Source organism: Acomys russatus, chromosome 27 (genome assembly GCF_903995435.1).
Source record: "Acomys russatus chromosome 27, mAcoRus1.1, whole genome shotgun sequence".
NCBI lineage: Eukaryota > Metazoa > Chordata > Mammalia > Rodentia > Muridae > Acomys > Acomys russatus.
Window position 1 is genome coordinate 28652036 of NC_067163.1, and position 20324 is coordinate 28672359.

Here is a 20324-nt window from a genome sequence, read left to right on the forward strand (position 1 = left end):
GTTCCCACAAAGTTACACATTAACTTTATCACACTGTTTCCATTTTCCAATTATAGAAAATTAGTTCATGGTTTTGAAAAAATAATGTGCTAAATATAATCCAGTTGTCTTTAAAAACCAGAGATTATTTCCACTTATTATAATTATTGAATAATTATATTAAATATAACTTTTAATAAGGATATAAGATAAAATCTGGGAAAGTCATTTTAAATGCATATTTTTAAATGTAAATATAAGATCTTATAAATGTCACTGGTTGAGCTTATTCTGTGCATACTTACAAGTACAATACCATGTTGACATTTCATGATAGTAATGCAATCTGAGGTAAATAAACACTCATAACCTATCTCTTCAGTACTCATATTATCTGTTACTTCTATATACATGAAAATAAAATTTTGGGTTAAATTTTAAATATTTGCCTTAAAGTAGTTTGTGTTTTTATAACCTAAGAACATCTGTAAACCTTAAACCCATGTCATATTTTACACGTAATCAAAACAAGCATACTTGTTAGCTGCCCCTGTAAAAGTAGCTATGAAGGCAGCTAGATTTGCTTAAACCATAGACTAATTTAGGTTTTAGTTTATAAATGATTTGAATTTCGAAATAATGCTGTGATGGTAATGAAATAGGCACATGTTGGAAAATTTTCACATTTCTTTGCATAAATCATACTGAACAAATTCAGGAATCACTGGATCTATCGGCCTCTGTCATTTCATCACTCATCCTTTCCTCCTTCAAATATTATCAAACCATTACCAATCATTTAGGCTCAAATAAGGAATACAGAGTGTGATAGAGCTAGAAGAGTGAGTCCAATATATTGTATTTAGTTTAATTCTTGTTCACAGTGAACAAGTAACATTTTCTTACATTATGGACAGTGGTTTTGCAGTGGCCTTCCTCCTTTCTCCATTCCTCAAAGATCTCTTTTTCTGACGTAAGTCATACATAAATTTTTTTTGAGAAAGTCATTTTTCTACTCGAGTGAGCATAATCTATATCAGTGACATTCTCTTGATTGTTGTAATTATTTTGTTTACCATATATCTTTTTACATAAACATGTCCAGTAATTAAGTGAAACTATCTTGATCACAGTGTGAGAATATTCTTCATCTTTGTAGTTTTTCTCAAGAGGCTGCACAGAATTATTGAGTTAAAAAATGTGCCAAGGAGGTGCATCCAAAATAACTAGGCTAGGTAGATCTCATATGTTATTCTTTCTTATGTTCATAGTATGATGGTTTTTCACCTGTACATTCATAAATTATCCTGAGTTTTGCTTTCTTTATTCTTTTTGGAATAATCTGGGAAAGTAAGGCCATTACAAACATTACACATTACTCATTAATAGAACACTGGCTACATAAAAAATGAAGATTATTATTTACAGAACTATTTCTATCTTTGTAATGTTAGTCGTTTACCCTGCATATTCATTTGTCTTTTTTGGTGTATAATTATGTAACTGTATTTTAAAACTTCATCCATTTTGAAAAGTTTAGTGTTTAGCCAAGATACTCAGTTCAGACTTAACTGAATCTTTGTATCAAAATATACTTAATATATACTTTACCATGTCAATAAAATACTGGTTTCCTTTATTTCAGTCTCTGAATGTACAATTAAAATAAACACTGTTGAAATGTACAGAATGCAAAGTAAACTCTGTTTCCAGTAATGAGCTGTGTAATAGAGGAAACAGCAGAGCTGCTTTTTGAATGTGCAAAGGAACTTCAGTTTTTCTCCAAAAGGAACAATTACTGCAAAAAGAACACTTTCTTCAATAAATAAAATGGTTGTGTCCTACACCAAATCTTGTCAGGAGCCCAGAATGTTAGGCAACATTATAATATAGTCTCTTCCAGTGAAAGAAAGAACAGTCAAGATAACTTTTAAAAATATGTAATAACTACATATTGCGTCTGATATTAGATATGCAGTTTATTACTTACTAAATAAGTCATATTTTCAAAATGTAACCATCAGTCTTTTGCAATGTATCTCTTCTGCTGTGAGATTATATCACCATTCCATTCTTTCTCTGGGACTCATTCTGTCATTTCCAGTTTAGTTAGTTATGCACTCAGATCCCTACAATTTCTTTGCACATAGTGAGTAATTAGAAGAAACCAAAATGTTGCCTGAAAATACTAGGAGAAGAATGCTCTCTAGGAACAAGAGGGACATAAGTAATACATCATGGGAGGTTTACTATAGCTCAGGGATTTCTAGTTAGAGTCAGGAGCATTTTAATAAACTTGGTGTTTTATAATATGCTGAAGATGATCCATGATTTCACAATTTAATCTGGTAACCAGTAATTAAACTGGAGGAGCATATGGTTTCTAGTGAGGAATGAGATTGTGTGACATAAATATGAGAGTCTTAAAGAACAGGTAATTTGACCTACAAGTCACATACTATGTTACATATAAAATATAATTCTGTTTAAGTATACCATTTTTATGAAAAGTAAGTTAGACTATTACTTAGATTCTTTTACGTAAAACTGCATATTCTATAGGAAGCATTTATTATCATGTAGTTAAGTATGTAGGAACATACCAGTGTTGAATTCCCTACCTGTCAGCAGACAACCTGATTGTGAACTTCCTGAGGAAGAAGAGCATAGTCCTGCTTCACAAAGAAGTACATGTGGAATCTTCCACAGTATCGGGGCTGCCCTTAAAGAGTATAAAATGGGCTTTGCAAGGCAGGCAGCTTCTACGGATATGGGAATGATTATGACACACTAGTTTGTTTCCTGGATACTGTGAGGCACAACTCCTAAAGTAAGCTGTCGACCCAGGTGTGTGGACTGTCCTCTATGATAAATTGATTTGTACAGGTTTCCTGAAGCAAGCACTATTGCTATTTCTTTAGCTTATATTCGTTATCAGACAGATTTCCTTGAACAGACTACGAGGTCATGTTGAGAGAGATGTTCTCAGTTCTCAGCGATAATTCAAGAGGTTGTTGCTGGGTTTCAGGTTGTTACAGATGTTTTCACAATAATGGCACTATGATGAGAAGAACCATTCCCTATGGGCTAGTGGTGTAAGTGCAGAAACAGATGGTTTTCATGGGCACATAGGACTGACCTTTCTATGCTTTGAATTTATTCTTCAGGATCTTCTTAAATTTTAATTTATTTTTAAAATTTTTCTTACTTTACATCCCAATTGTAGTCCCCTCCTTTCCCTCCTCCCGGATTCTCCCTCTTCCCTCCCCATACTCCTCCCCTAGTCCTCAAGAGAGGGGGAGCCCTCCTCTCCTATTAGCTGACCCCAGCCTACCAAATCTCATCAGGACTGCCTGCATCCTCTGTGCTCTGATAGGTCAGCCCACCAGGGAAAAGTGATCAAAGACCAGGCAGCAGAGTCCATGTCAGGGACAGCGCATCTTCCCCTTACTAGGGGATCCCTATGGAGATTGAGCTGCCTATCTGCTACATTTAATAGACATCTTATAAATGGTAGGGAATCTAGGCATTATGAAAATCAAACTTTTATTTAAGAAATACTTTTTTTTTAATTAAACAGTAGCTGGTGAGCTACCTCTTATATTGAGATGGTAGGGAACTTACTTTCTCATCAGTGCAATCTTAGATGTGTGTGTGTGTGTGTGTGTGTGTGTGTGTGTGTGTGTGTGTGTGTGTTGTATCTGTAGATATATTAAAGTGAGAACTATTTGTTACAACCCCTTGTAGTGCTTTTAAGTTTTATTTCTTTTCTCTGTAATTTCACAGAATAGATTCTGTGATACCAGCTAAGCAAATATTTGAACTGGATTGTCCTCCTAGACTCCTGGGCAACCTGGTTCTGGTTCCTCCTGTTATACAGTGCCTCACTAACCTGGTTACTGCTTTGTTTTTGTTTCAGTGGGTCAGTATGGCTGTCAATGCTTACAGACATTGAGTTGAAAACTGTTGTTTAGGTGTATTTTAAAGAGGAAGCGGTAGAAATGCCATCTATTTTGGAGGACCAGGCTCTCATTACCAAGGAATTTCAGCAAGCAATACCGAACATCAACCAGAGTTGACGTTTCCATCTTTTCTAGTGGCTGCTTGAAACTGTAAACTCAAGGCTTGCTTGGTTTCACCATTACTAGGGAGAGTTGAAGTAACCCTGTGAGAGGAGTTGAAACTGCTGAGGAATGAAACACAAGCTGTTCTTTAATAACGTAAGAGACCGGGGTCGGGGGGCTTGTGTTGCTTCCTGTGTGCACTCTGAATGTGAATGGGGAAGTGTGGACATTGGTTTTGTGTGAGTGACAAGAGAGACCTGCATCCTAAAACAGGAAGCCATCACAGGAAAGAATCATCTTTTAAAGACCCAGTGGCTTTAAAACTAGACTAGGAAATGCTATCCGCAAATCCACAGGTAAGTTTTAGAACTCTCTACTAAGAGAGTCCTTGGTTCTAGGTAATAACTTCCATCCGGGAGAAACACGTCCTTCCCCTACTCCTGAAGCCGAGGGCAGTTCCTCAGAGCAGCATCCCTGAGGTCTTGCCAGAGGTGTTTATCTAGAAGCTCAGCGTGGTGGTGAACTGCTGGGCTCCTGCATGTAGTCCCGAAGTGGCTACGCTATGGCCATGTAGTCTTGCTCTTGGTAGACAAGGGTTATCTTCTAGAAGTAATAGCAGGGGTCCTACGGCAGGAGATACTGGTATAGATAGAACTTTAAAGATTTGAGTTGAGCCTAAATCAGTGCCTGTAATGTTACGGAAAGAAATTGGAAAGAAACTATACCTTTAATTACCCTTTTCTTAACTAAATGGGAATTTCTTCAAATTTCATGTACTTTGTACAAATGAGTTATAGAATTTTGAATTTTCAGGGTTGTTACTAATTTATGTTTACTTTTTTAATGGTGCTGAAAATAACAGTTTGGAGCAACCCTGTATTCAGATATTTGATTATCAATTGTCTCATCAATGGCAGTTGAAAAACCGCAGGCTGTGTGCCATGTTGAAAGCTTTCATTTTTTGCCAGACCTGCTTGGGGAAGTAAATTTTGCAGGTGGTGGAACATATTTTGAGAAGAATGACTGGAGGAAGGTTTGTGAACTCTCAGAAGTACTAGAAGTTCTAATCTTAAGTGAGACAGAAGCGATTAGGGAAATAGTTCAATGCTTTCAAAAGTGTCACTTTCATCAAAAGAAAAAGAGAGCTGTATAGCCTTACAGGTTTTTAAATCTCATTGGCAGTTAGCTAACTGTGCTGCACCACTGGTTCATCACAGGGCAGACTTGACAGTTCCAGTGATTTTCTTTGGCTTCCCTTTCCTTCTCCATTGCTCTCTCTGCACCCACCCCTTCCTATTGGTGTTCACTTGTGTTCCCTCTCTCCTTCTTTCCCTGTTCTTTTTCCGCTCCCTCTCCCTTCCCCTCTCCCTCTCTCTCCTTCCTGTGTCCATTCAGTAAGCTTAGCTTAGCACACAAGGACATTGGGGGGGGGGGTGTGCGCACACACTTATGACTGTTCATGTGTGTGGATATGGACATGTAGTTATGAACTATCAAGAGCACAGCATATAGATATGGCCTCTGCCTTTCCTCCTTGTTTGAGACAGGCTGTCTTCCCTGCTCATAAACCAGGCCAGATGCCCTGTGAGCTTACTGAGAATCTTCTGTGTGCGCCTCTCATTTAGTCGGAATCCGAGACCCTTTAGCTAACAGGTATGAATGCTGAGATTTGAACTTGGTTCTTCAGCCTTGAAGTGCTTTTTCTCACTGAGCTATATCTACAGCCTCACACCTTAATCCGTACATCTTTAAACTTCACTGTAGGATTTCAGATCAGAAATCTTTACTTCAATTACTTGAAATACTAGATCTACAGGGAATTAACAGGATTAAGTGATGTCCCCAAATTCATAAAACAAGACAGTTGCAGAACAATTAGAATTCATATCAGCCTATTTTCTGTCTTACTTCAATGCCTGTTGCTTCTCACCTTTTCAATTTTTAAGTCATTATTTCTATCTTCTGCAACAAAGAATTTAAACTCACATTGTATAAATGATATCTCTTCTCCAAAATTGGTAGCAATCTAGGCTTAATACCCATACATTCATCACTGTGACATAAAATCAGCTGTGACTGAAATTGAGATTTATTTGTGTAAGCAGTGAGTATAATACCTTAAAAACAAAACAAAAAAATGCCCTATATCATGAGACAAACAGAATTTTTACCAAAATTAGTAAAATGTGTTTTGGCCTTAACATCAGGATTAAATTGGTGAAACAATTAAAATATAGGTCATTACATGATGGAGAGGCTGTTGTAGATGAGCTTCAACACCACAGGATAAACTGAAGCCATGTATAGAGTTGGCGACTAATCACCCAGAAAACTTCTCTGAGGGTACAAAGCTTGAGCCTCTAGGCCAGAACTGATTGCAACTGGTTGGGGCCTGCTGACATTGAAGGGAAGGAAGGGAGGGAGGAAAAACACACACACACACACACACACACACACACACACACACACACACACACACACACACACAATGGCGCAAACTCCAAAGAGGGGCTCCAACAACTTTTACCTTTTCTCCCTTAGCTTATATATGCCAGCAAAATCTTTCAGTCAGTATAAAAATTACAATGTCATTATATTCTGTTTTCATTAAGTGAATGAATACACTAAGTATATGTAGGAAAAAAAGATGTTCCCTAATACTCTCACATGATCAAATGTTTTATGTATTCAGGAAAAACAAATATAAAAATCAAATTATTCTTTAAAAAAATCCATATACAGTTGTAACTAACATGTTACGATTAACAAAGTGGAAGCAGGCAAGGTAATTTTCTCAGCCAGTCTCTCTTTGCTAGCACGCTGCAATTGTTGGTTACAAAGATAGAATCAATTATTTATTTTTAAGAGCAATCCTATAAAATTCTTAAAAGAATCACAAAACTAAACTTTTATATAAAAACCAGTCATTTCTACTCTAAATCCTCAAGGTGCACGTTTACTCATTAACAATTTTTTATTAAATCCTATCAGGAAGCTGAAGGCAAAAATGGGTGCAAGAAATTAATCATCACCTTGAACACCAGACCAGCTTCAGTGAGAGAGTCATATCAGCCTGTGCTAATTTCAGATATTGCTCTTGCTCCCTGACCTAAAAATGTTTCTAGCCCAATTTTAAGAAGTGTACCTTTCTGAACTTCAAATTGTTCCTCAATATTTTCTGTATTAGAGCCACTGACAAAAGCATCTTAACCTGACCTTACTAAACTATCTTTCCCAAGTTCTTTCTGAGGATAATGGTCATTGTTAGCAGTGTACATCTGCAGATTCTTTAAAAGGATGATGGTTGAATCATTAATCTGCTCCAGCAGCAATGCTCGAAAGAAATCAGGCATTGTTACTGTGAGTGCCATATACACTGCCCAGTGAGGGGCTAGAAGCCCCCTTAGAGTTTTCATACAACTTATTCATATATTATGAGGGATGTGGTGACTGCAAGGACAGCAAGCAGAGCTGTGCTCCATAACAGCATGGAGTCCTCAGGACATGGAGTCCTTGGGTTATGCCTTTCTGAGGCACCCATCGTGGTTATGGTAACCAGTGGGCCACATTCCATGACTTCTGGAGTTGTTTTGCTGTTCCTTCTGTATGGGTCTTGACAAGAGACAGATTAGGATCTATAGTTTATAAATTTTAGATGGTCACGCAACAGTTCTTGAAGCTGAGATTTTATGTTTGCCTTACATGATTAATTATCTTGTGGATACATACTGCTCTTACGCAAATGTGGTGTTTCTTGTTTACTTTTTTCTCATCCATTGAAACACAAGCAGTCGTTCTCAGATGTTGAGTTTATTATTAGTTAGGAGGTATTTGTTCTGGATGGTCAAGGTCTATGAGTGCTCTGTGGGAGGTATGTTATTTTCAAGGGCTTTTGAGCAGTAGACTACATGATCACCTGAGAAACTTTGAGGTAAGAGTACAGAGATTGAAGAATAAATATTTAAAAGCCTGTATTCCAAGCATGATATGCTAAGCACCGAGACACAGTCCATTGTGTTGAAGTGCTTACTCTCTTTACAAAGTGACAAATATAAGCCAGATCATGATCGATTACATGTAGAGTGATCAGAGCTGGAGGTTAGGTCACTAGGGCACTACTGACAGGAGCACTTAAGTCTGATGAAGATATTTTGGCTTCATCCCTTCCTGTCCGTGTACTCTTGAACTCCTTCATCTGTCTTACTGCTGTAGTAAAGACTTCAAGTACTGTATTGAATAGGTATGGGAAAGGTGGACAGCCTTGTCTTATTTCTGGTTTTATTGGAATGGCTTTGACTTTATCTATATTTAGGGCAAGTTTGCCTCTATAATGTGTGCCTCTTGTATTCTTATTTCCTCCTGGACATTTATCATGAATGAATATTGGATTTTGTAAAAGGCTTTTCTGCATGCAAAGAGATAATGCTTATTTTTTGTCTTTCAGTCTGTTTATATGATGGGTTAAATTTATTGATTTTTATATTTTATGTAATTTATATATTTTATGTAATAATTTGAGCTGTGTTGGCATTAACTCTGAAAAACTGGTAGAATTTTGCACTAAAAACCTTTGGCCCTGGTCATTCTTATTGCTGTCAGAAGATTTTTAATTAGTGCTTCTATTTTATTAGGGATTATAAGTCTGTTAAAATATATTGTCTGGTCTTTATTTAACTTTTGTAGGTGGTATATATCAAGAAAATTATCCATTTCTTTTGACTTTTCCTATTTGTTTAATTGCATATTTTCAAAATATGTCCTTATGATTTTCTGAATTTCTTCAGTGTCTATTGATGTGTACACCTTTCATCTCTATTTTTGTTATTTGGATCTTCCCCCTCTGCCTTGACTAAAATTCAATCCTCCAAAGTCTAAATCTTCACCAATATGATGGCCTTTGTATTATCCCTTAAACACATTTTTGTTTTAAGGCTTTCTTCTGGACCTTATTCCATTTTCCTTGTATGTGCTTCTTTCCAAATGTCTTTTTAAAATCTGCTCAGAAACAAAGACATTTTTCGTGGTGTATAACTTGTACCTCTTTTGTTCTTAAATTGTATCCTTTCCTCACTCTCACCACTTTTAAGTCATTCAGAATTGCTCTTTTATTGTTCATATAGAACTTTACAAAAATCTCATAGGCAATTGAATTTCCATTATCTCAAAACATATCAAAGTGTTTCATAGTCTCAATTTTCTTCATCTTCCCCGTGACAAAAACAGCACATAAGCCGCCACAGAGGCTGACAAAAAGTCCAACTTCATTTTATCTCAAATGCCTAGTAATATACCTGCCATATGTTACACAGTAACATTGTCAGCAAGGGTTACTCTGTTTTATACTTTTCTTTTATAGTTTTAATTTTTATTTAAAAGTTCCCTCATACAGTGTATTTTAATCATATTCATTCCTCATTCTCACTTCTTCCTCATCCCACTCTCTCCTTTCCTACCCAGCTTCTGTTCTTTCTCTTTCTCTCAAAAAACAAACAGAAAAAAACAAAATAAAAATTATCAAAACATACACACCAAAAACAAAACAAAAATGAATATTAATAAGACAAAACAAAAATGTGTACCAAACGAACAGAACGTCATGTTGTCATGCTTTTTTTTTTTTTTTATTGATCAACTACTCCTGGTCATGGGACTTGTCCTGGAGTGTGGTTGATGTATGCAGTGACACTTACTTGGAGAAAACTGATTTTACCTTTCTCAACATATGTCAATTTCAAAGAACTTTTTGGTTAAGCATGTCACTTTGTAACTACTTTTCTTTCTCAGTGTTGGCATTTCTATCTGGTTTGAACGGGTACAGATCTTGTTCATAGTCTCTGAATTTATGTGTATTTAGTGTTATTTTGGTTTTGTTGTTGTTGTTGTTTGGTTTTTGTTTTGTCTTTGAGACAGGGTTTCTCTGTGTAGCCTTGGCTGTCCTGGACTAACTTTGCAGACCAGGCTGGCCTCAAACTCAAAATAATCCGCCTGCCTCTGCCTCCTGAGTTCTGGGATTAAAGGCATGCGCCACCAATGCCCAGCAGTATTTAGTGCTATTGAGTGTAGACAACGCTGTTTCATTAAAGTCTCTTAAATTTTCTAACCCTCTTGTGCATAGAGCAGCCTTGATGGAAGGCCCCAAAGTATCTCATTGTCCTGTTATAGGTCTCTTCATTTTACTACAAGAAGAAACTTCTCTGCTCTATAAGTATGTATTATTAGAAGTAATTTTATTATTATGGTCTTTAGTAGAATAATAGTATTAGGTTTATCACTAAGCCTAGGTATGTAATCTCAGGTTCTTCACCACTTTAGCAGTGTCAGGTATAAGTTTTATCTCATGCAGCAGGCTTTAAATCTAGTCAGAAGGTAGCTGGTTACTCCTATAACATCTGTGCCACTGTTGCCCCTATATATCTTGCGGACAGGTGTTTTTTAAGTCACAGGACATTTAATTGGGTAATACTGATTATTTTTCTCTTCCAGTAATATAAAAAAAAATCAGCACAATGAATACAAGTCAATAGGTGAAGCTTCTAGTGGGCAACAGTTCAATTCCTCTGTGTTCAGTCAGATAAATACGTAATCAGTAGTCTGCTGGCAGCTTGTGATGGTCCTGTAACAATCATTAAATGAGAAAATCTTTTATCCCTATTTTACAGGTGAGGAAACTGAATCCTAGGTTAGTTATAAAACATGCCTATTCCATACTGCTTGTTATAGAATCACAATTTCTTTAATAATAAAGGTATGGAACTTTTCTTGAAGATGGGTATTATAGTCACTGCTATATTCTTATAGGAAAAGCAGAATTTATATTTCATATTCTTATACATTACATAAAGAATACTCATGCATGTGGATTCATATTGATAGTGTACTAAATGAAAGTAAAGATTGATATTGCTAATATTTAAATACATAGATTTAAAAACAGAAACGTGCCAATACTGTACGGTCTCATTTGGCAGGTTAACAGGTTAGACCAGTAGCATTCATTATTGGACATCTCTTGCAGAGGTATTGTCAACTGCGTGTTGACATCTAATGTCGCAGTCCTTATTGGTGCCGTTTTCGTTTCCTAGTGTCATTTATCGTGCTATCACTCCATACTTCACATGAAGTACAAAGGTAAAATCTGAGACGCCAAAGGTCAGTGGTGGTATCTTTGCATATTGGTTAAGCATAATACAGTAGACCTAGACAGCTGGAGAAAATGCATAATAGTGGATTTCCAAAGCAGTAGTATTATGTGAACTTTAAGAGGGATGCTCTTAAGACCATATTAAAGAAGTCTCAAGAGTATAACTTAAAGTTACCTGAATTACTACACTAGAGGACTTGCCGTAGCAAATCATCCAGCCTGATGTAATAGGACAAATACTCAGACATATATTGCAATTAGTGAGGTGATGGACAATAGTGAGTACAGATCTGAGAAATGGTCCATCTAACTGTTACTATAAAAGATTTGCTATTAAGGAATAACATGCCTGACCACCCAGCCATTTTCATTATACTGTGCCCATAGAGAATTCTCAAAACACTGTGAGGGGAGTACTGAGAGTAAGGCAGTCATCCATATTTATAACTACATGAGAAAAGAGAGATAAAAGTCTAGGAATTTGGTTCAGGGGTATTTTGCTTGGTAGATATTGGTTCCCCCTGGGATGGAAGAAAAGACGAAAGTTCTCAATTTTTTGTTGTTTTCTGTAATAAAAGTTGTTAAAACTAAAAATTTAATTAATTATTCTTGCCATAAATACCTGATGTGACAAAGCTATAACAGCATTTACATTATTGATTACATAGTCACAGTATTTCATACTGTTAGCTATTTAGTTAGTAAAATGAAAAGGAACATAATGATCCTATTTTAATTAACACCACTAAAGAAATTTCTATAAAAGTACGTGATGCATTTCAGAATTTCTTTTGTTACTGAGTAAAATGAAACCTGTAAGTATAGAAAAGTGTTACCAACAATTTTTTTTCTGTTCAAACTCTTTGGAGGAAGGCGACTCAAAGAATAACCTTTGAGTCTGTGCTTTTACTTAAAGCTTCCTTACTCTGATGGTGCTTTCTTTCTCTCATCTCTCATCTGTAGACTTAGGTTTTCTCATGATTGTAGCTCCTGTTTTGTTCAAAAGGAAGAAGTGGTTCTTTAAAGTCAGCTCATTTCTCCAGCTGTTCCCCAGCACCTTTAGCTCAGGGTGTTTTATGTTTTCCCTAGAGTCTGGTAGCCCTGCCTGTCTCTATTGACTATCTCAGGAGACACAGGCTTCCAGCTCCTTGAGCTGAGTCCGCTTATAATCTCTCCTGCACTGTTTCTTTGTTGTTGGTTTTGCTTTCCTTTTTCTCACACTTCAGGTAGAGCTAGTCTGTTTCTGTAGTTTAGGTAAAGGAGTGATAGTTATAAGGAGTGACAGTTCTTTACTTCCATATGTAGGTCAACACACTGTGTAGTGGGAACAGAATTAGACCCTGTCTGACCTGGAAAAAGAGCTAAATTGACACTGTATTTCTTTAAGTTTTCAATTAAGAACACCTAAGCTACCATTGGAGTCCCTATCCATAGTAGGCTTGATTTCTGATGCCCATGATTTTCACTTTGTCTCTTACACTATGCTAGAACATGTAAATTGCTGAACATGATGACGGAAAGCAGACATTTTGGAAACATGTTAATGTTGTCTGTTGATATTTATGCTGGATAGTTTCATGTCAACTTGATAAAAGCTGGAGGCATCTTAGAGGTGGGAACTGCAGTTGAGAAAATGCCCTCCATAAGATCCAGCTGTAGAAAGCCTATAAAACATTTTCTTAGTTAGTGATTGATGGAGGAGCACCCAGCCCATTGTGGGTGGGTCCTCTCCTAGGCAGGTGGTCCTGGGTTCTATAAGAAAGCAAGCTGAGCAAACCAGTAAGCAACACCCTTTCATGACGTCTTCATCAGCTTCGGCCTCCAGGTCCCTGCCCTGTTTTCAGTTCTTGTCCTTACGTCCTTCAATGAGGAACAGTAAAATGGAAGAGTAAGCCAAATAAAACCTTTCCTCTCCAACTTGCTTTTTGGTCATGGTGTTTCACTGAAGCAATGGAAACCTTAACATTACCTCCCTGATTAGTGTCAGGAAGTTTCCTATAGTTGATTCTGTTTAATTCACAGCCATTACTCTATATTAACTCTAAGTTACTGCGTTTGCAGTGACAGTTCTTTATTGTGTTAAAGAACACACTGGTAAAATGTTTCTTCTGAGCTTCTAAGCTTACTAAACTACATGATCACAACGTTATCACTTTCCAGAAAGTCTCCAATAAAATGAAATGCAAATTCTGGTCTGCCGCCACCTGTTTCTTACATCCTCTATTCTATGTATAAAAACATATATAAGAAAGTATCTTAGGTTAATTTGATGCACACATATTTGAGACTTCTTTTGAGAAATACTGGCTTAAGGTAAGTGGTCAGCCTTTTTAGTCATCATTGGGATGTACCATTTGGGAGTGTACCTGAACTGAGTAAATCTTTTAACAACCTACTGTGGGTCATGTAAGGAGTTTATCTCGGAAAAGTAATAAAAAGTGCCTCTAAATTTTAAGTAACAGTAGATTCCAGGTTATTGCTAAGAGTTGACAGTTACAAAGTACTTCTAGTGGCAAGTAATTGAAGGTAATCATAGTTTTTATGAACATGCTATTATCATTTTTAGTTTGAGCCAATTATTTAATAAAATACATAAAAAGCTCAAGCACAAGGTATGAAGAACCTCTAGAGAAATCTAACACTGAAGGTAGATAATACCTGTTTGTACCCCTGTTTTTAAACAAACCCAGAAGGATTTTATAAGCCATTTTATCATCTACAGCTCATCTGCTCTGCAATGTAGCTGCCTATAAAAGATAATCCTGCCTAGAGAAGTTGATATAATTTGAGGAATACAAAAATGGCTCCAAGGAGAGGACTGAAAAATGTGGCCATAGGAGACAAAGGAACCTTTTACTAGAATAGCAGTGAGGGATTTCAACTTACTTTGCATAGTGCTCTTGGTGACCCGGGTGCATCCTCACCCCTGCCTGCATGCATGCCTTCAGACCTTTCTTCTTCCTCTCTTTCTTCTTTCAGATTTGTTTCATCTGTTTACATGCTTTTTATTAAAGGCTCAGTTGGTTCTGCCTTAGGCAGGATATAGTTAGACACAGTGGGGCATTCTTAGGCCACCTTGAAAGTTTTTAATAATACTAACACTAAGTGCCATCACTTTTCTATCCTGTCTTTACAGAACAAAACTATCCATTGTGACTCTTAGTAACTATTCTGAGAAACTGCAAAAAGAAATATTTCTCTTATGTATTCTGAATAACTTGGCACAGAAAAGAATTTCAGGACAAGAGTGTCATTCCACAACGCCTCTACTAGATGGTAGTTAGGGTGCTGTCTTAAGGTGGGATTAGCCAAAGATGTCCTCTAAATTGCGTTCTTCACTCAAGTTTATATGTTGATATATGAGCAGCAGCCCCCCAGCTGACAATATTTAAAAATTGTGTTTCCAGAAGTAGAGATGGAAAGGTCCTAAAGAAAAGACCTTTATCTTACAGGCTTGGTGACTCTATGACAAGAAAGGATGACAACCACCCCTCCCCACCAACTGACAGTTCACCAGGGAATTCACTATTGTACTTTACTAGAGATGTGTTTGGAGTTTGAATGTATGAGCTTAAGAGCCTAGGATGCCTAATGTATGTTAATTGCTCAGTAAACAAATCAAATTAATGCTGGTTAATTAAATCCTAAAATCTCAAGTTGTTTCTGGTCTTAAAGTAATTTTAAGAAAAAAAGCAAATGAATAAAGATCAAGATTTCTGAGTTCACCTTTTTAAAAAATTATTATTTTAGGTTTTTTGAGGCAGGGTTTCTCTGTAGGGCCTTGGCTATCCTGGAATTGCTTTGTAGACCAGACTGGCCTTGAAATCACTGAGATCTACCTGCCTCTGTCTTCCAGAGTGCTGGGACTACAGGAGTGTGCCACTGCACCCACCTTGAGTTCTATCTTTTAATACTATCAGCCAACCCACTAATTCTGTATGTGAAAAAATACTTATTAATTATAATATAATTATAAGTAAATACTTATTAATCATAAGTATTTAATATACGATTTAATGTGTATAAATTAGAAGCTATTTTAGTGATACCTGCTTGAGTATTTTTACTTGGTATAGAGAGACAGATACTATATTAATAACTTAATAGAACTTTTTAAAGTTATTGAACATTAATAGTTTGTGTTCTCATTCTACAGTAGAGATAACTGAGTTTAATTGATGTGTTTATTCAAGGTACACAGCTGGTTGCAGAGTCAAAGTATTCTGTGGTGCTACAGGTACTACACATCCATTATGGTGAATTAATAACCCTAAGGCCCACACAGATGTGTTGTGTTGTTGTGTTGTGTTGGTGTGTTATGTTGTTCTTCTCTTTCTTTCCTCTAGTTGTACATACAAATTGTAGTTAAACACAAGTCTTAGGTGTTGTGAGTGGAAACAGAAAGTGGATTTTATAGAAAGATATTTCTTGCACACCTTGGAAAGCATTGAAGGATTCTGAGCAAGGTAATGATAGGATCTGATGTGATTTAAACAGGATTAATTTGAGTGACAAACAGACTGATAGCCTAGAGGCAAAGAAAATGAAGGAGTCTTTGCTATAAGCTCTGCAAGAGGTGATGATTACTTGACTGACAGTAAATCTTAAACTTTATTCCTTAGGCACCAATGCCCGTTCTTCCTGTAAGTGCTGACAAACACTGAATTGGGAATGACCTTAAAAGTAGAGCCCGTGGTATTTTCTGAACGAGGAGAAGACAAGGAAAAGGGATGCAAGGACAACTTTTAGGTTTTATCCTAAACAATTGGACAAATCAAGTTGCCTGCCCCAGAGATAAGAGAAACTGCATGTTCTGGAGTGAGAAGGAAAGTGTTTCAAAAGTTTGTGTTCAGTCCTTGTGTTTCAGTCCTGCGGGTGGAGTCTGGAGGTAGCTGAGCATTGGAAGGCAAGGACTATCATGACCCTGAGGAAGTGGATCCAGTGAAGTAGCAGAATGACTAAAAGGAGAGGTGATCCAGTGGAGCAGTTTCCGAAGGAGTGAGGGAAGTCAGCTTGAAAATGACCACAGGGTTTGGCGGTGGAAATTCCTGAGTGACCCTAACAAGCACCACTGGAGAAAGTCTGTAGCTTAGAGCAAGCAGGGAAGTTTTTAAACCATTCATTTAAAATTTTTTCTGAATTTCTCCTCATGCTTCTAAAATAGGCAGAGTGCCTTGCAGTTGTTACATAAGTTTGGGCATATTATCCTACATTGATATATTATGGTATTTTAGGAAATTATATAAATACTGACTTTAATTTCTAAAAGTTTTAATGGTTGCTTATCTGACTGCCAAGTAAGGATTAACGTTTAAAGAAATTTAATCATTGTTGGTATCATGTAGATAATTACTTGTTGTACAGTGTTGAGCAAAGAATTTTTTATTGAAAAATAAAATCATTCATATTACATCTCATTTGCTATCCCATTCCCTGCATCCTCCCATTCCTCCCTCCCTCCTGCTTTCACCCCATTCCCCTTCCCTATGACTGTGACTGAGGGGGACCTCTTCCCCTTGAATATGATGCTAGGGTATCAAGTTTCTTCTTGGTAGTCTGCTATCCTTCTTCCAAGTGCCATTGGGCCTCCCCATCAAAGAGACATGGCCAAATATGGAGCACCAGAGTTCGTGTGAAAGTCAGTCCCCAGTCTCTACGTAACTGTGGAGAATGTCCTGTCCCTTGGCTAGATCTGGGTAGGGGTTTGATGATGACTGCACATATTGTCCTTGGTTGGTGCCATATATCAAGGAGAACCCCTGGGCCCAGATACGCCCATCATAGTGTTCTTGTAGGTTTCTAGGACCCTCTGGATCCATCTATTTCCCTTTCTCCTATATTTCTTTCACCTTAGGATGTCCTCACCTCTATCCCACTTTCCTGGTAAGTGTAGACTTTCATGAGACATGCCCCTTGGGCTAGTGTCCAGTTATAAGTGAGTATATACTATTTGAGTCTCTCTGTTTCTGGATTAGCTCAGTCATTATGATCATTTCAAGTTCAATCCATTTGTCCACAAATTTCGGGATTTCCTTGTTTTTAATAGCCGGGTAGAATGCCATAGTGTAAATGTACCACAGTTTGTTTATCCATTCTTCTACTGTGGGACACTTAGGCTGTTTCCAGGTTCTGGCTATTATGAATAAGGCTGCTGTGAACATGGTTGAGCGTATGTCCCTGTTGTATGCTGGAGCATCTTCTGGGTATATTCCAAGGAGTGGAATAGCTGGGTCTTGAGGAAGCCCTATTCCCAGTTTTCTGACATAGCGCCAGACAGATTTCCAAAGTGCCTGCACTAGTCTGCATTCCCACCAGCAATGAAGGAGTGCTCCTCTTTCTCCACATCCTCACCAGCATGTGGTGTCGCTTGAATTTTTGATCTTAGCCATTCTGATGGATGTAAGATGGAATCTGAGAGTTGTTTTGCTTTGCATTTCCCTGATGACTAAGGAGATTGAGCATTTATTAAAGTGTTTCTCAGCCATTTGATATTCCTCTGTTGAGAGTTCTCTGTTTAATTCTGAGCCCCATTTCTCAATTGGGTTATTTGGTTTGGTGGTGTTTAATTTCTTGAGTTCTTTAAATATTTTGGTTATTAGACCTTTGTCAGATGTAAGGTTGGTGAAGATCCTTTCCCAGTCTGTAGGCTGTCGCTTTGTTCTGTTGACAGTGTCTCTTGCCTTACAGAAGCTTCTCAGCCTCATGAGGTCCCATTTATTAATTGTTGACGTTAAGGCCTGGGGTGTTGGTGTTCTGTTCAGGAAGTTGTCTCCTGTGCCAATATGTTCCAGGTTCTTCCCCCACTTTTTCTTCTAAACGATTTAGTGTCTCTGGTTTTACATTTAGGTCTTTAATCCACTAAGACTTGAGTTTTGTGCATGGTGCCAAATATGGGTCCACTTGCATTTTTCTACATGTAGACATCCAGTTAGACCAACACCATTTGTTGAAGATGCTATCCTTTTTCCATTGAATGGATTTGGCTTCTTTGTCAAAAATCAAGTGACCATATGTGTATGGATTCATTTCTAGGTCTTCAGTTCGATTTCATTGATCCACTGGTCTATTGGCTGTGCCCTTACAATGCCGTTCTAATTACTATGAGCCAAGAATTTCTATGTTCCATTTTATCATAAGGAGATGACATGCAACTCTTTATTTCATTGTTAAGAGATTAAAACAGGAAATTATACATGCTTATCACACATTGAGCAAATAACAGCATACTGTAATTGAATAAAAACCCAAGTTTTGAATCACAAAGACCAAAGTTTAATTCCTAAAGCTTGTGAAAATCTGGAGATTTTTTTTCACCTTTCATCTATGAAATGGCTGTAATAAAATATTGTACTAATCTTATAGGGCTCGTAAAATTGCTCTGTATGCTTCATGTAGAATTCTTAAGTGCCTCAGATAGAATGAGTGCTCCATAAATAATAGCTATTATTATACTGTTATGGATATAATTGTTAACCTTATGATTAAAAACTCAGTGGTTTGTTGGTTGAGTCTTAGCGCTAGTTAGACCTGATGTCAAGTATAATTTGAAGTGTTTTATTTGCTTTGCTGTTTTTTTTTTTTTAAATAATTTCGCCACTGTTGTGTATTAGTGAGGATCAGTCCTTTATGGTTATAAAGGTATATATATCTTTGTCAAAGTTATACTAGTCTCCATATAAGAACAGAAATGAGCCTAAATGATAGCACTTAGAACTCACCATGTGAATTAGAGGTGACTGATATAAGGACTTTCCTGAGACTGTGCTTAAAGAACATGTCTGAACACAGCAGTGTACCTACAGATGAGGCAGCTGGGCTGTTAAAGTGCTTGATGAGCAGTAGAAACAAAGATGGCTTAGATCTGGAGGTAAGAAGACAGACTGTTTGAGAATATGGGAGTAGAGCAGGTGGCTCAGCAAGCGAGAGCTCTTGCTGAGCATGTGTATTGGCCTGAGCTTGAACCCTGGACCCCACGCAAAGGTGGAACTGACTCCACCAAGTTGTCCTCTGACTTACACAGGCATTCCCTGACACCCATTCCCCACCACACATGCCCTCCAGCACATATCTGCACAAACGTCAATACATCATAAAATACTGGATACATTAGAATAAACTACCAAAAATGACATTGATGACAAAATGTAGGGGTTTTTTCCCTTAAAAAAAACCTGAAGAAGCATCTGAGTTCCTGATTTTATTGATGATAGTGAATTTTCTTTTTCTTTTTTTGGGTGTTTTTTGAATGTTTTGTTTTGGTTTTTGGTTTTTTCCAAACAGGGTTTCTCTGTGTAGCCTTGGCTGTCTGGACTCGCTTTGTAGATCAGACTGGCCTTAAACTCACAGAGATCTGTCTGCCCCTCCCTCCTGAGTGCTGGGATTAAAGGCATGTGCCACCATGCCTTGCCTCTGAATTTTCTTATAACTAATCCAGACATAGCACCAGAAAGGAATAATCTGATTCCTAGTTAAGTGTGCATGTAATTAACACAGAGAGAATTCTGCTATATAAAACAAGATTAAACAAAATAACTTGTGGGACCTCTTTAATCCAATGGCACAATTATGTGATATGATGATGTAGTTGGGAGATACAATGAGGCTTCTCATTTGTATTGCAAGGTGCTCTGTTTTTTTCTCCAACATGAAAAACTTAGACAAGAACTGTTATCTAAAGTAACTCCTAAGGAGCACTAATTCTGTGTGAGCACCAGCAGCAGTCAGTAGGGAGGACAAAACATTTGGAGTGGCTTGTGAGAATAGACATATACATGAGAAGCCGTAATCAAATCTGTTGTATTGTGTGCGAACTAAATATGTTGAAGAGAACAACACAATTGCAGAAACCACCAAAGTTCCTAAGAGATTATAACAAATTGCTTAAGGATTAGTGGCGTGTGTGCCTTTTTAAGGTTGACTCTCTATTCCAAATGTTGGTAATCAGTTGGTAATCAATAAGAAAGAATCGCTGAACATTTTGCAGGTTAATTTTAAAACAATAAGAAACAGAAACCTTGCTTGTGTGATTGTTACCTTATGGTGTCCATTCTCTCTACAAGGGACTCTGGTAGAGTCATTGGTGTGTATGTTTGTGTGTATGGTAAAGTATTTAATAAGTAAATTTTATACATTGAGATGAC

At 37.2% G+C, this 20324-nt stretch overlaps 1 protein-coding gene across 2 annotated transcripts in view; it reads left to right on the plus strand.

The window, feature by feature from the left end:
* Positions 1-20324, plus strand: part of Tusc3 (tumor suppressor candidate 3) — a 142234-nt gene that overhangs the window by 104609 nt on the left and 17301 nt on the right. The gene's annotated exons all lie outside the window — the stretch shown is intronic.